A 13,938-nucleotide genomic window follows, 5' to 3' on the forward strand; every position below is an offset into this window, starting at 1 on the left:
GGGCCCTTCTCTTCCTTTTTGAATACATGGACTGCAAAGGATCCTGAAGCATGGCCAGGAGCACCCATCAGGGCTGAGAGATCAGTTGGCAGGTCTAACTTAGCAGAGAGGAGGAGGAAGAAATAGGCACTAATTCCCCTCAAATGTCACTACACATTCGTACAAGACAGAGTTGTCCAGGACATTTAAGACCAGATTGCTCAAGGCTCAGGGCAGATACATGTGGTATCTACCACATACAAAAAAAAGTTTTTCCATATGCATAGGGCAGAGAAGCAAGCATTAAGTCGGTTCTACATAATTGCAGTCATGTATAAAGGAGACCTAACTAGCCAAAATTGAGGAACTGATGCATTTGACACTGCCTATAAGACAAGTGATTCAGGTGTAAGAGAATTCCTGAAATGTGACTTTAGGTGCATGCTGTTAGGAAAAAGGCAGAAAAGCAGTTAGGGAAATAACTATGTAGATTTGGATATTTGCAATGGGCAGCATTTGTTGATAGTTCTTGTGCCCCCCACTTGGCTCCTTGCTTGACTTGACACTGTGAAATCAAACCCTTTTCCTGTCATCACAAAGTGAAGCCTCTAACCGAGGACATAAGTCTGTCACCTCAGTGCTTCTCAAATGCATGACTGGGTATAAGGATATAGGTAAAAGATATATACTTGGATGATGCATGATATAAAATGTACCTCACCACAGTACAGCTGTACAGTCTAATGCTTATGGTAACAGGTTGAAACTTAGGCTGTATGCTTCCTGTTCACTGTCAAAACAATAAAAACTTTGAACACCATGTGGCCCATCTTTTTGCTTCTGGAAGACTGCAAGGTCTTTGGGGCAAAGCTATTTGAACGTCCCACCCCAAAAAAAGGCTTTGCTTGACATCATACACAAGGGAAAAAAAAAAAGGCATTTGGCCTTCTTCAGACTCTATTTTTGCTGCAACCATGGCTGATCTGACATAGCAGTATACAAGACACATCAAGACACAGGCCATCCCAAGCTGTGTGACAGAGGCTGAGAAGCAGAAACCTGTCACCCCTGAACACCTCTTTTCTGCCAGCATGTATAACCAAACTTAAATTTGCTTGTGCCATAGGTAAGACATATATACATACCAGGAATCAGCTTCCACAACAGCGGCAGGGCTCTGCTTCCCCTGGCATCCAGCTTCCATTTGGCTAGCTGCAGCAGGAGCCATTTGGTCAGGAATTTCGAGGTAGTCTCATCCCATGCTAGACAGCACCAGCTAGCTTTTATATTTTGATGACATATTGACAAAGTTTCTTACCGGGTTCCTGGTTTCTCTGTTACATAGTTGGGCAAGGTCTAAATTCAATAAAGGCAGAATAATTAACAATAAATAAAAGACAGTGGTAGACAATCTCTGGCATTTGTTTGAAGCTGCCTCATCCTCAGAGATGTGCTGAATTGCCATGACAAGACATAGAGATGGCCCTTGCTTTCCAATCCATTGCACTGCTCCTGCTTATACTCCATCAACTATCCTGGAAGAGAAATATTCCAACTCCTGAACACTCAATGAATGCAAAAAGCCCTAGATAGCTGGTTATTCTATCAACTCCCAGGATTAAAGAAGAGAATCGTATTTAGGACAAGCACGGTAAAATCTCTCAGGAGAATTACAACTAAATCCATAGATATGTCTCTGTAAATAAATGAGAAATAAAATCATAGGACATAAAGTATATTTATCTGTATTTTTAATCTATCTGGAATATAAATATAAAGCTTATAATACTAAGTATTTACTTTATAATATAATATATTAAATACTATAATAATGTAATTAGTATTATTATTACCTTCTTTCTGCTGTGAGGTCTAAATGACCCAGTTCTATGCCTTTTCCTAACTTTCCCAACAAACAGATAACGAAATAACTTCAAAGAGTGAAAGTGTGAAGGGGAGCACATTTTTGTTTGTTTGTTTAAAAATTAATATAGCCTGATGGTTTGCTAAGAAACAAACCAGTGGAAAGAAATTAAAAGCCAGTAGGCACAAAACTGTTTTCTCATGTAGAAGGGACTAGAAGACACAATTGTTCCCCCAAAAGCACAGATTCTTAGCAGCTTTCTGGTAACTTCAATAAATCTTGAAGTCAAGGCAGTCAGCTACAAATTTAGGTTACTTTCTTTCATGCCTGCTCTTACTTCTCACTTGGCCTAGAGTGGTAAAAGCACCTATTCAAAGTCCCCCAAATGCCATGGGCAACTGTATTTTCACCAATAAACTTTATCAAGTGATTAATTCTGTCACCTGTGTAGAGAGCTGTGACCATTTTTCCAGAGAAGCACAGCAGAAAGTGAGGCACTTGGATGAGAAGAGGATCAGTATAAGGTTAGACTTCAAAGCCCTGCTACAAGTTTAACTTTGTTACATTAACCAGATAGTTTGATGGGTCAAAAATGGCGCCTTACTGAGGAACCAAGAATATATTAGCAAAAGATAAGGTTGATAAGCTTTTTTGTTAAGAGTAGCTGAAAAAGACAGAATTTCTTTCCTACCAAAGGCAAAAGGAATCAAGTTTGTGTGATGGATAGTATAATGTGCCGTAAATTGCCTGCCTTGAGTCAGGGAGTTCTAGTATTTGAACTAGAAATCCCTTCATGACTTTTGCAGATGCCTGTAGTTTCTTGGAACTTTTTTCAACCATGTAATTTCCCTGAGGAGATATACCATAGTAGATACAGTATATTTTGGGCTGATGTGTGCAAGGTCTAGAGAGCTAGATGGTTTCTGTGGCAGTATACGGGGCTGCTCTCTGTTTACTGTGGTCCATGGGAAGCTGGTTACTTCTAGTGAGATTTTTTTTTTTTTTAGGATGAAAAGTGGTGAAGACAACTGGGCTGAAAAGACTGATATCAAGGGCTAGCTTCTTAATTGTAAATGTGAATTGTCAAACACATACCACAAGGAGGGACCTGCAGGACTGTGGTTTAAGTCTGCAATATCTTACTCTTATGACAAATGGCTCTGAACTATTTAATATCCTTACTAGAGGAAGAAGAATAAATATGCTCTGAGGTATATCTCTTTTCACGGTAGCGAAAATTCAGGTGGCTCCATCTTCCCTCCATCCTCTGCTTCTTGCCAGTGACATTCCACCTCCGGCCAGATTTTTTGACCTCTGAAATTTATTCTCCAAACACCAAGAGCGCAGACACTTCTAAAGGCTGGCAAATGCTAGTATTAGAAAAGAACAGAGCCAGAAAAAAAAAAAAACCACACCTGGGTCAACACATGCAAAAAAAACCCCTACAACACCACATTAAGCTCTAATTCTTGTTTGAAGATTTCCTCAAAAGTCATGGTGAGCCAAAGGCAAACTTCTGAGCTCTGAAGCACCAGAGATGACTATTATTTGTTTCCCTATTTTGCACATTGTTGCTCCCATGCTGCTTTAATCAATGAATGGCAACAGGAAAAAAAAATAAACAAACCACAACCAAAAAAAAAATCATGAAAAAAACCACAAGAAAGTCTGTTCAAGATGTGCATAAGTGAACAACTCCTCCTTGGAGAGAAGAGGTATTTTCTGTGTTTGATTAGCATTAACCTAAACTTTTTGATCAAGCATTGCCTATGTAGGGTTTGATGTTTTAATATTTTAATACCCTCTGCGGGGAATAAAGTGTCCAATATGCCAGGTTTACTCACTTCTTGCGGAAGTCTGCTTCCTCCCAGTAGTCTGGGATAGATCTATGAAAGGGACTAGAACCTTGTCTTAACATTTTTGGTTGGTAAAGATGGTAAGATGGACATCGGCAGATTCCAATGGATGTGATCAACAAAACAGCAGCCACATCTCCAACAACTAGCAAAAAGGAGATACCAGCTTTTTTAGGGTTGTGGGGTTTTGGAGAATGTCTATTTTGCATTACAGTCTGATCGTAAGCCCTCTTTATCAAATGACCCGGAAGAAGAATTATTTCAAACGGGGCCCCAAGCAACGACAAGCCTTTGAACAGATTAAACAGGAGATAGTTCATGCAGTAGCTCTTGGGCCAGCCCGGGCAGGACAAGATATAAAAAATGTGCTCTACACCGCAGCCAGGGAGAATGGCCCTACCTGGAGCCTCTGGCAGGAAGCACATGGGGAGACCCGGGGTCGAGCCCAAGGGTTTTGGAGTCATGGATAGAGAGGGTCCGAAGCCCGCTATACTCCAGCTGAAAAAGAGATATTGGCAGCATATGAAGGGGTCCGAGCTGCTTCAGAAGTGGTTGGTACTGACGCACAGTTGCTCCTGGCACCCCAACTGCCAGTGCTGGGCTGGATGTTCAAAGGAAACGTCCCCTCTACACACCATGCAGCTGATGCTACGTGGAGTAAATGGGTTGCACTGATCACCCAGCGGGCTCCAGTGGGAAACCCCAGTCACCCAGGAATCTTGGAAGTGATTGTGGACTGGCCAGAAGGCAAAGATTTTGGATTATCACCAGAGGAGGAGGTGACACGTGCTGAAGAAGCCCCACTGTATAACAAACTGCCAGAAAATGAGAGGCAATATGCCCTGTTCACTGATGGGTCCTGTTGCCTTGTGGGAAAGCACCGGAGAGGGAAGGCTGCTGTATGGAGTCCTACACGACAAGTCGCAGAAACTGCTGAAGGAGAAGGTGAATCAAGCCAGTTTGCAGAGGTAAAGGCCATCCAGCTGGCCTTAGACATCGCTGAATGGGAAAAGTGGCCAGTGCTCTATCTCTATACTGACTCCTGGATGGTGGCAAATGCCTTGTGGGGTGTTTACAGAAATGGAAACAGAACACTGGAAGTGCAGAGGCAAACCCATCTGGGCTGCCACACTGTGGCAAGATATTGCAGCATGGGTAGAGAACCTGGTTGTGAAAGTGCGTCATGTGGATGCTCACGTCCCCAAGAGTCGGGCCACTGAAGAACATTGAAACAACCAACAGGTGGATTAGGCTGCTAAGATTGAAGTGGCTCAGGTGGATCTGGACTGGCAGCATAAGGGTGAACTATTTCTAGCTCGGTGGGCCCATGACGCCTCAGGCCATCAAGGGAGAGATGCAACATACAGATGGGTTTGCGATCGAGGGGTGGACTTGACCATGGATATTATTGCACAGGTTATCCACGAATGTGACACATGCGCTGCAGTCAAGCAAGCGAAGCGAGTAAAGCCTCTGTGGTATGGGGGACAATGGCTGAAATATAAATATGGGGAGGCCTGGCAAATTGACTATATCACACTCCCACAGACCCGCCAAGGCAAGCGCCATGTGCTTACAATGGTAGAAACAACGACTGGCTGGCTGGAAACATATCCTGTCCCCCACGCCACTGCCCAGAACACTATCCTGGGTCTTGAGAAACAAGTCCTGTGGTGGCGTGGCACCCCAGAGAGAATTGAGTCAGACAATGGGACTCATTTCCGAAATAGCCTCATAGACACCTGGGCCGAAGAGCATGGCATTGAGTGGGTGTATCACATCCCCTATCACGCACCAGCCTCTGGGAAAATTGAACGATACAAATGCCTATTAAAAACTACACTGAGAGCAATGGGGGGTGGGACATTCAAACACTGGGATACACACTTAGCAAAAGCCACGTGGTTAGTCAACACGAGGGGATCTGCCAACCGAGCTGGCGCTGCCCAGTCAGAACCCTTACGTACTGTGGAAGGGGATAGAGTCCCTGTAGTGCATGTAAAAATATGTTGGGGAAAACAGTCGGGGTTCTTCCTGTCTCAGGCAAAGCAATCCCATATGTGGGACTGCTTTTGCTTGAGGACCTGGGTGCACTTGGTGGGTGATGCAGGAGGATGGAGGATTCTGGTGTGTACCTCAAGGGGATTTGATTCTGGGCGAAAACAGCCAATGAACCAAATGGGATGCTGTTAATTGCTATATAATGTTGTGTGTCATCACTACTACAGTTGCTATATGCCATATCAATGGTATCATGGCGGGAATCTCCTGAATTAATTAAAAAATGACCTTTCATTGAACCAAGCAAAATGCAGTGGTGCTAGAACAAGGACTAACAGTGCAGCGGTGATGGAAAAATGACTGACTTCAGCATGCAACAGTCCAACACTACACACAACATCTCTCTGAATGACTCATACAATAGATGAAACCCAAAGTCATGGACTAGATGAACTCAACGGACATTTCACAAACATTTTACAGGGGTGGTGCATAGACTAGGGGAACGATAAATGAAATCTCTATATTCTATTAAAAGATGAGAAGGTGGGTAGGGGTTATTGAAATTGCATTGGGTAGTATGGGACCTGAGCATGACGTAAATGATATGGAATGAGGGGTGGATACTGTCATGGTTTTAGCTGGGATAGGGCTAATTTTCTTCACGGCAGCTGGCATAGTGCTGTGCTTTGGAATTAGTAAGAAAACAATGTTGATAACACACCAATGTTTTAGTTGTTGCTGGGTAGTGCTTGCACTAGTCAAGGACTTTTCCAGCTTCCCGTGCTCTGCCGGGTGCACAAGAAGCCAGGAGGGGAGGGGGCACAGCTGAGAGAGCGGATTCAAACTGGCCAAAGGGATATTCCATATCATGTAACGTCATGCCCAGTATGTTACCTGGGAGGAGCTGGTTGGGGGACGGAGGCAGCAATCACAACTGGGGGACTGGACCGGCAGCATCAGTCAGCGGGTGGTGAGCAGTTGTATCATTTGTGGTTTTGTTTCTTTCCTTTTGCCCTTTTCCTTTTAATTATATTATCATTATTGTTATTATTATCATAATTAATATTATTATCATTATTATTTTAATTATGAAACTGTTCTTATCTCAACCCACAAGATTTTTTTTCTTTTGCTTTTGCTCTTCCGATTCTCTCCCCCATCCCACAGGGGTGGGGGGAATGGAATAAGTGAGCGGCTGTGTGGTGTTTAGTTGCCGACTGGGGCTGAACCATGACACTGATTTACTGTGCCCAGCAGCAGTTCTTAAAAGAAGACTGGTTCAGAGGCAGGTACTGCTCCCATTACAAGGAAAAGTTTTGGGATGGGCAATATCCAGTAACTATTGGCCTGTTAGGTTAGACAATGGGTGCTATTTCTATATAATTGTCCACATGGAGGATAGAGAACTACTGGTTCTCTACTGTTTTGACTCCTGCTGCTCAACTCATTACTTTAAGCCATGTTAAAGCAGGGTCAAATATATTAAGAACTGCAGGATCCAGTATTATCATTGCATCTCCCTGATGGAATTCTATAGCATTGTTAGACTAAGCCCCAAGTAATAAATATTCTCAGTATATGAGTGGTGTTGAGAGATGGATTCATTATTGTAATGGGGTATAAATCCATGTAATGGGCTATAAATCCATGCCATTAGCTAAAAAAGTATAGCAGTAGCTATTGTCAACCTACATATGGTTGTTTAGGAAAAAGGTAAGACCTGTCAGTGGGGAAACCCCTACACCTCTCATCTTCCAGGTACACAATTTACTCCTCTTGCATGATTATGTCCATAGAATCCATGAGGATTATGTGGAGCAAGGCTGATGCATGAGGGATGAGGAGAATAAACTCATTCTCAATAATGAAATGTAGACAACGACCTTGAGAAGAAGACATACTTGAAAAGGACATCCTCCCTGTCCCCAGCATTATACACTTTAATCTTCACCAATGACAAACACGTCAGATTAGTGTTTCCATATTTGCACATACTGAATATTTTTTTGTAATGGCAAAGAAGATTTCTTTTTTTAAAAAAAAAGAAAAGCACCTAAAACATATTTGCATTTTTTGTGTGCAGCCAAAAAGCAGTGACAGTGCACTGGGAAAAGCACCTCACCCTCACAGAACAAAGGGTACCTGAGATTTTGGTGTCTAAACTCACCAGCAACTACTTGGTGAGAAATGAATTTACATTGACCTGAGTTCTATCAAACAATTCCAGGCAGTCCTCAGCTTAAAAGTAGCCAGAGACGTTTCTATTATAACAGGACTGTTTGAAATTTCACTGACAGATTTGCTGTCAGTTTTGAAATACCCATAATAGCAAACCCAGGGATTTTCTCACAATACTCAGGCAGTGTCCAGAATTTATAATGTACCCTATGTCAGAGACATGCATGCTCTCCTCCCATTTCCCAAAAGATATGGTGTCCCTGTAGGGCACTGTCATGAGAGCTGACCAGGTTGTTGACAGCCTCATGCTTTAGGCATGATGGGACAATCAGTTTTGTCCATTCACAGAGCTGGTGACATTTACAGTCTGTCAGTCATGGAGACGAGACATAGCAGAGGCAGAGATACCCCAAATTTCTTATGAAACCACTGGTTCTATAGAGAACGCAACAGCAGAAAATATTGTTGACCCAGAAACTAGAACGATTTTTACTCAATCTCCTATAGCATCCTTGTGGCCAGATTAGGCAAGTACAGACTGGATGGGTAAATTTTAAAAGTGCCTGGAGCACTGGGCTTAGTGGCAGTAACTAAAGAGCCAAAGTACAATCTGCAGAGAGATACCAGTAACATTCTTTAGCACATGCAGTACTGTTGTTTGATATCCTCATAAGCTACCTGAGGAGTGGAATAGAGCACATGACATCTTTTTGTGAATTCCACCAAAGCAGAGGAGGAATAGCTCATATTCTAGAGGGTAAGGTCGAGGGACTTCTACTCACTGCAGGGTTGAGATGAGAAGGAAAGTCATGAAGTGCTACGGAGGCAAATACAAAGTCTACTCAAGGAATGAAATAATTGCATGCACTTGGCTTATAGCAGTTCTACAGAAAAGGACATGGGGCTCCTGCTAAACAGCAATCTGAACATGAGCCAGCATGGGTGGAAGCTGCACTTGATTTAAAGCTGCACATCTATTAGTAGAAGCTCTGACCAGACAGAGAACGCATCTGATTTTTCCTTTTTCTAGTACATATCCACTCCCTGAAGAGCTGAACTGCCAGAATAAATCTGGCTTTATGCAAATAAACCAGGGACACATTGTCTGACAGGAACCAGTTTGCAAATAAGCCTATAGGTGATAGAAATCATGTACTGGGAATCCAAGCAAATGCTTTACTAGAAAGGCTCTAACTGAAAGCAACACTTAGCACCCTAAAGAATGGGAGATGATAGAGCTCCTCATCAGCCCCACTGCAGGCTGAGGAAGCAGCACTTGTGTAAACTGTAAAAAAGTGTCTGCTCTGCACTAAAGTGGCGTGCAATACTGGTGGATCAAGCTTTGGCAGGGCATGGTACCATGCTGTGTAGAAGACTGAGAGAGCTTTTCTGTGCAGACTTTCTTTGCCTGCTGGTGTACAACAGCAGCTTGGTAGCAGGCTCACCTAGAAATTTGTGTTGCAAAGGGGAAAAAAAAAAAGCACAGTTGTAGTTATCTAAGGAAGTTGTCAAATTTACATTAGAGCTCCAAGAGCTCAGGGGACACACAGAAGAAAAAAAACTCATGGAATACCAAAAAAAGAACCAAGGAAAAAAAATAAAAACCTTACTGTGACATACTCTGCCACAAATCCCCAGCTACAATATAACCTAATTCTTTCTCTGAAATATTTCACCTACAGTGCTTTCCACCTTCCATCCAATCTTATAAAACATACACTAAACATTTGGCTTCCTCTGGAGCTAGAAAACAAAGAATACTGGAATATGTTAATTCGTATAAGACCAGAGAGGGTGTTGTGACCAGTGAAGAGCTAAAATGACATTTACATTTCAGTGACAAACCAGCCTGAGTGTTAATAAAGCCCGTGTGCTTTTCATTGGTGGTTAAGTGAATTTAAGGTAAAGACTGCCCTCTGGAGGAGGTCTGGAGAAAGACTGGACCTGCAAAATTGACCAATGTTCTGCAAAATCATCATTGTTCCTATCTCTACTAAAACCGAGGAGGCAGGTTGTAAGACTTTTTGGGTTTAGTTGGGTTTTTTACACCTGTTTTGTGTCAGATTAAATTATATTTCTCCATATGTAAACCAAACAAAGCATGATTATAATCCAGTGGTAACAATCTTTATCAATCATGTCAACATTCTGGCTCACCACTAGATAGCTTTTCTGTGTGCATTTTACGCAGAGCCATCATCTGTCAAGTGCAAGATAGTCTTAGTTCTAATTCTGCTGGGCAACTGACTTTTCTCTCTCCTTGCCCAAACCTGGGAAAACATGGTCAGTGGGGGGGGGGGGGGGGGGGGGAGGGTAGAAGTGGAAATTACATTGTTAGGTTGGTTAAGTCTGAAAAACCCAAACTCAAAGATATGTTTTAGATTTGAAAGAGAGAAATGAAGGTTTCTGTTTCTGAAGAGGTACTTTCATTTTTTGGCTCCAAAAAGAGCATTTGGGGTTAAACTTAGTAGCTATGGCATTACACTTCATAAAGCTTCATTTTACAGATTTTTTGGAAACATGTTTCAACGTGTAGGTTGGTGTTTGCAGCCTAAACAACTTTGTAGGGCTGCAGCACTTCAGGTGTGTGTAAAGGGACTCAGATCAGGGAATTCATCTTTAAAAAAAATATAAATTATGCCCTTTGGTAATTTTTTTTTAAGACAGACTGGATTACTCCTTTACATTATCATGAGGTTTTTGCTGTGCCACTGCAACTGCCTTAGGCCAGCACAAGACCAGCAGCACAGAGCCACCAGTGAGACCCACCAGCAGTTACCCTCTTGGCTTGTTATGGGACACTGCCTTTATCTTGATGTTAGAGACTAACATAGGCAGTAAGGCATCAAAGACATCAGAAAGGCAGCAGTTTAAAACCCACTGTACTCACCATTTCGGCAAAGCCACCAAGGTGAAGGGTTCCAGAGCAGAGGGTCGCACTAGAGGATCCTGCCCAAAGCAGCAAAACTGTGGCAAAACCACAGCAAAAAGCATGAAGGCAAAAGCACAGGGATAGAGAGGGTAGCCCAGCCCCACCCTCCCCACCCAGAGTGGGGTGGGGAGGGACAAGGGCGAAAGTGCCAAAATCCCCTCACATACAAAAGCAGTGGTCAGGGAGCACAAGCAACCATGAGCACAGTGAACAGGGCAGGCAAACAGCGTGTGGCGTGTCAGAAGGGTGTGGTGTGGCAGGTAAACAGGGTACGGCGCAGCAGTTTGCACTGCAGTCCCCACAGGCAGGGCAAGCAGCAAGGGCAGGTAACTTGAGCTGTTACTTACCAGCTGTAAGCTGTAACTTACCAGCTCAATAGGTAAGTCCGGTAAGTTCAGCTGGTGAGAGGGAGCCTAGCCATGGCATCCAGCCGGCGGAAGGCTCTGTCCTCCGCACTAGCCAGAAAGGATGTGTCAACCCAGACTGAGCTCCCAAGAAAATGCACAGCCACCCAGGTCTCCATTTGCAGGAAGTGCCACCAGCTTGGACTGGAAACAGATGGCAGTGGAGGGGACAAGTGTGTAAGGTGTGATGAGGTGGACTAGCTACTTGGCCTGGTGGAAGAGCTAAAAGAAGTAGATAGGCTAAGGAGCATCAGGGAATCTGAAAAAGAGAGGTCTGGTGGAACCATGCTCTGATCTCCCAGAAATCTGAACAGGGTCAACTACCAGAAAGAGCCTATGATCAAAGAAATCCAGTATCATCTCTCCACCAGGATGTAGGCAGGGACTTAAAGGGAAGGTATGAGTGGAATCACGTCCGCAAACAGGGCAGCAAAAGAACCCTTCCCTTGTCCAACACAGCACCTCAGGTGCCTCTGCGCAAAAGGCATGAGGCTGTAGATGTGGAGGGCAAGTCAGTGGATGATGTGGATGTTGACCCATCGACACCAGAGGCGTCACCAAGATGAGAAACACCTAACCCCCATATTACCACCACCTCCACAAGGAAAACAAGATGGGTCATAGCTGTAGGAGACGCCCTTCTGCAGAGGGAACAGAGGGTCCAGTATGTCGGGCTGACCCTCCTTATAGGGAAGTCTGCTGCATCCCATGAGCTTGGGTTAGATATACTACTAGGAATCTTCCTAGCCTGATATGACCCTTGAACTTACCTGTTACAGCTCTTCCATGTTGGTGTTGATGAAGTTGCAGTACATAGCCCAAGGGTGATTAAAAGAGACTTCAGGGCCTTGGGACTGTTAGTGAAGGAAACTGGGGCAGAGGCTATCTTTTCCTCCCTCCTTCTGGTTGCAGACAGTGATGCTGCATGGCAGGTGTCACCAACACAACTTTAGGTGGTTTGACAATGCGATGGCCTACACAGCAGTGGATTCCTGGTATCAAATGGGAGCCACCTTTCTCAAAGGGGAAGAGGGTCTTTGCTCAGGAGATTGCGGGACACGTTGACAGGGCTTTAAATATAGGTGAAAGTGGAGGGGGGAACATATCAGGCTTGCCTGTGACAAGCTGTCCGGCAATACACAAGGGTTAGAGGGATGGGCTGCTAGTATGAGCCCTCAACCTGTTGCCCAGAGGTGTGCTGGGAGCACTGCAGCACAGCCAAAGTCTTGTGGAGATGAGCTTGGGGCTCCTGAGGTAGTCGGAGCCGACAAGGAAACTCCCACAAAACACATCAAGGGTATCAGGGGGTGCTCCGCGAAGAAGGAGACACGGCCTACAGCCCAGAAGAAATGCCTCTACACTAACGCACGCAGCATGGGAAATATGTTGGAAACTACCATGCTGCTAGAAAGCTACCACCTAGTTGTCATTACTGAAACTTTGTGGGATGAATCCCATAACTGGAATGTGGCTATCAATGGCTACAGGCTGTTCAGAAGGGACAGGCAAGGAAGAAGGGGTGGAGCCATTGCTCTCTACATCAAGAAATCAATACAGTGTGAAGAGCTGTCCCTGAAGAATAACCACGAGCAGGTTGAAAGCTTATGGGTAAGAATCAGAGACAGAAGCAACACAGGGAACCTTGTGGTTGGTGTCTATTACAGGCCACCTGATCAAGGGGAGCCTACTGACAAAGCCTTCTTCCTCCAGCTCCAGGAGGCTTCGTGCTCACAGGCTCTCATCCTACTGGGGGACTTCAGTCACCCTGACATCTGGTGGAAAATTAGCATCGTGATCTCTAGGCAATCCAGGAGATTCCTAGAATGCATTGAGGATAACTTCCTGACCAGGTAATAGACAGCCCTACCCAAGGGGATGCAATACCAGACCTGATGGCCACCAATGCAAGTGAGCTTATTGGTGACATCAAGATTGGAGGCAGCCTGGGCTGCAGTGATCATGCACTGGTGGATTTCACACTCCTGAGAGATACAAGAAAGCTAGGAGTGTAGTCAGGACCCCAAATATCAGGAAAGTAGACTTCCAGCTCTTCAAGGAGTTAGTCAGCAGGACCCCCTGGGAAATGGTCCTCAGGGGCAAGGGAACAGAAGAGAGCTGGCAGGTCTTTAAGGACGTGTTCCATACAGCACAAGAGCTCTCAATTCCCAGGTCTGAGAAATCAGGCAAGGAAGGGAAGAGACCAGTATGGCTGAGTCAAGACATGCTGGTCAAACTAAACAATAAGAGGAAACTGCACAGGCCATGAAAGCAGGGACAGGTATCCTGGGAAGAGTATAGGGACGCTGCCTGGTTGTGCAGAGGTGGGGTTGGGAGGGCCAAGGCATGCTGGAGCTGGATTTGGCAAAGGATGGAAAGAATAACAAGAAGGCTTCTATTGGTACGACAACCAGGCAAGTCAAAGAAGGCGTACCCACCCTGATGAACCACAGTGGTGGCCTCGTATTAATAGATGATGAGAAGGCTGAGGTACTCAACAACATTTTTGCCTCAAACTCTACTGGTAGCCTCTCTCCTCACCCCTCCCAAGACAACAGACCACAAGATGGAGACCAGGGTGATAAAGACCTTCCCAAAGTAAAGGACGATCAGGTTTCTGACCGCCTGAGGAACCTGGACATACACAACTCCATGTGACTTGATGAGATGCGTGCCAGAGTCCTGAGGGAATTGGCTGATGTAGTCGCTAAGCCACTCTCCATG

This window comes from Phalacrocorax carbo, chromosome 4 (genome assembly GCF_963921805.1).
Source record: "Phalacrocorax carbo chromosome 4, bPhaCar2.1, whole genome shotgun sequence".
Lineage (NCBI taxonomy): Eukaryota > Metazoa > Chordata > Aves > Suliformes > Phalacrocoracidae > Phalacrocorax > Phalacrocorax carbo.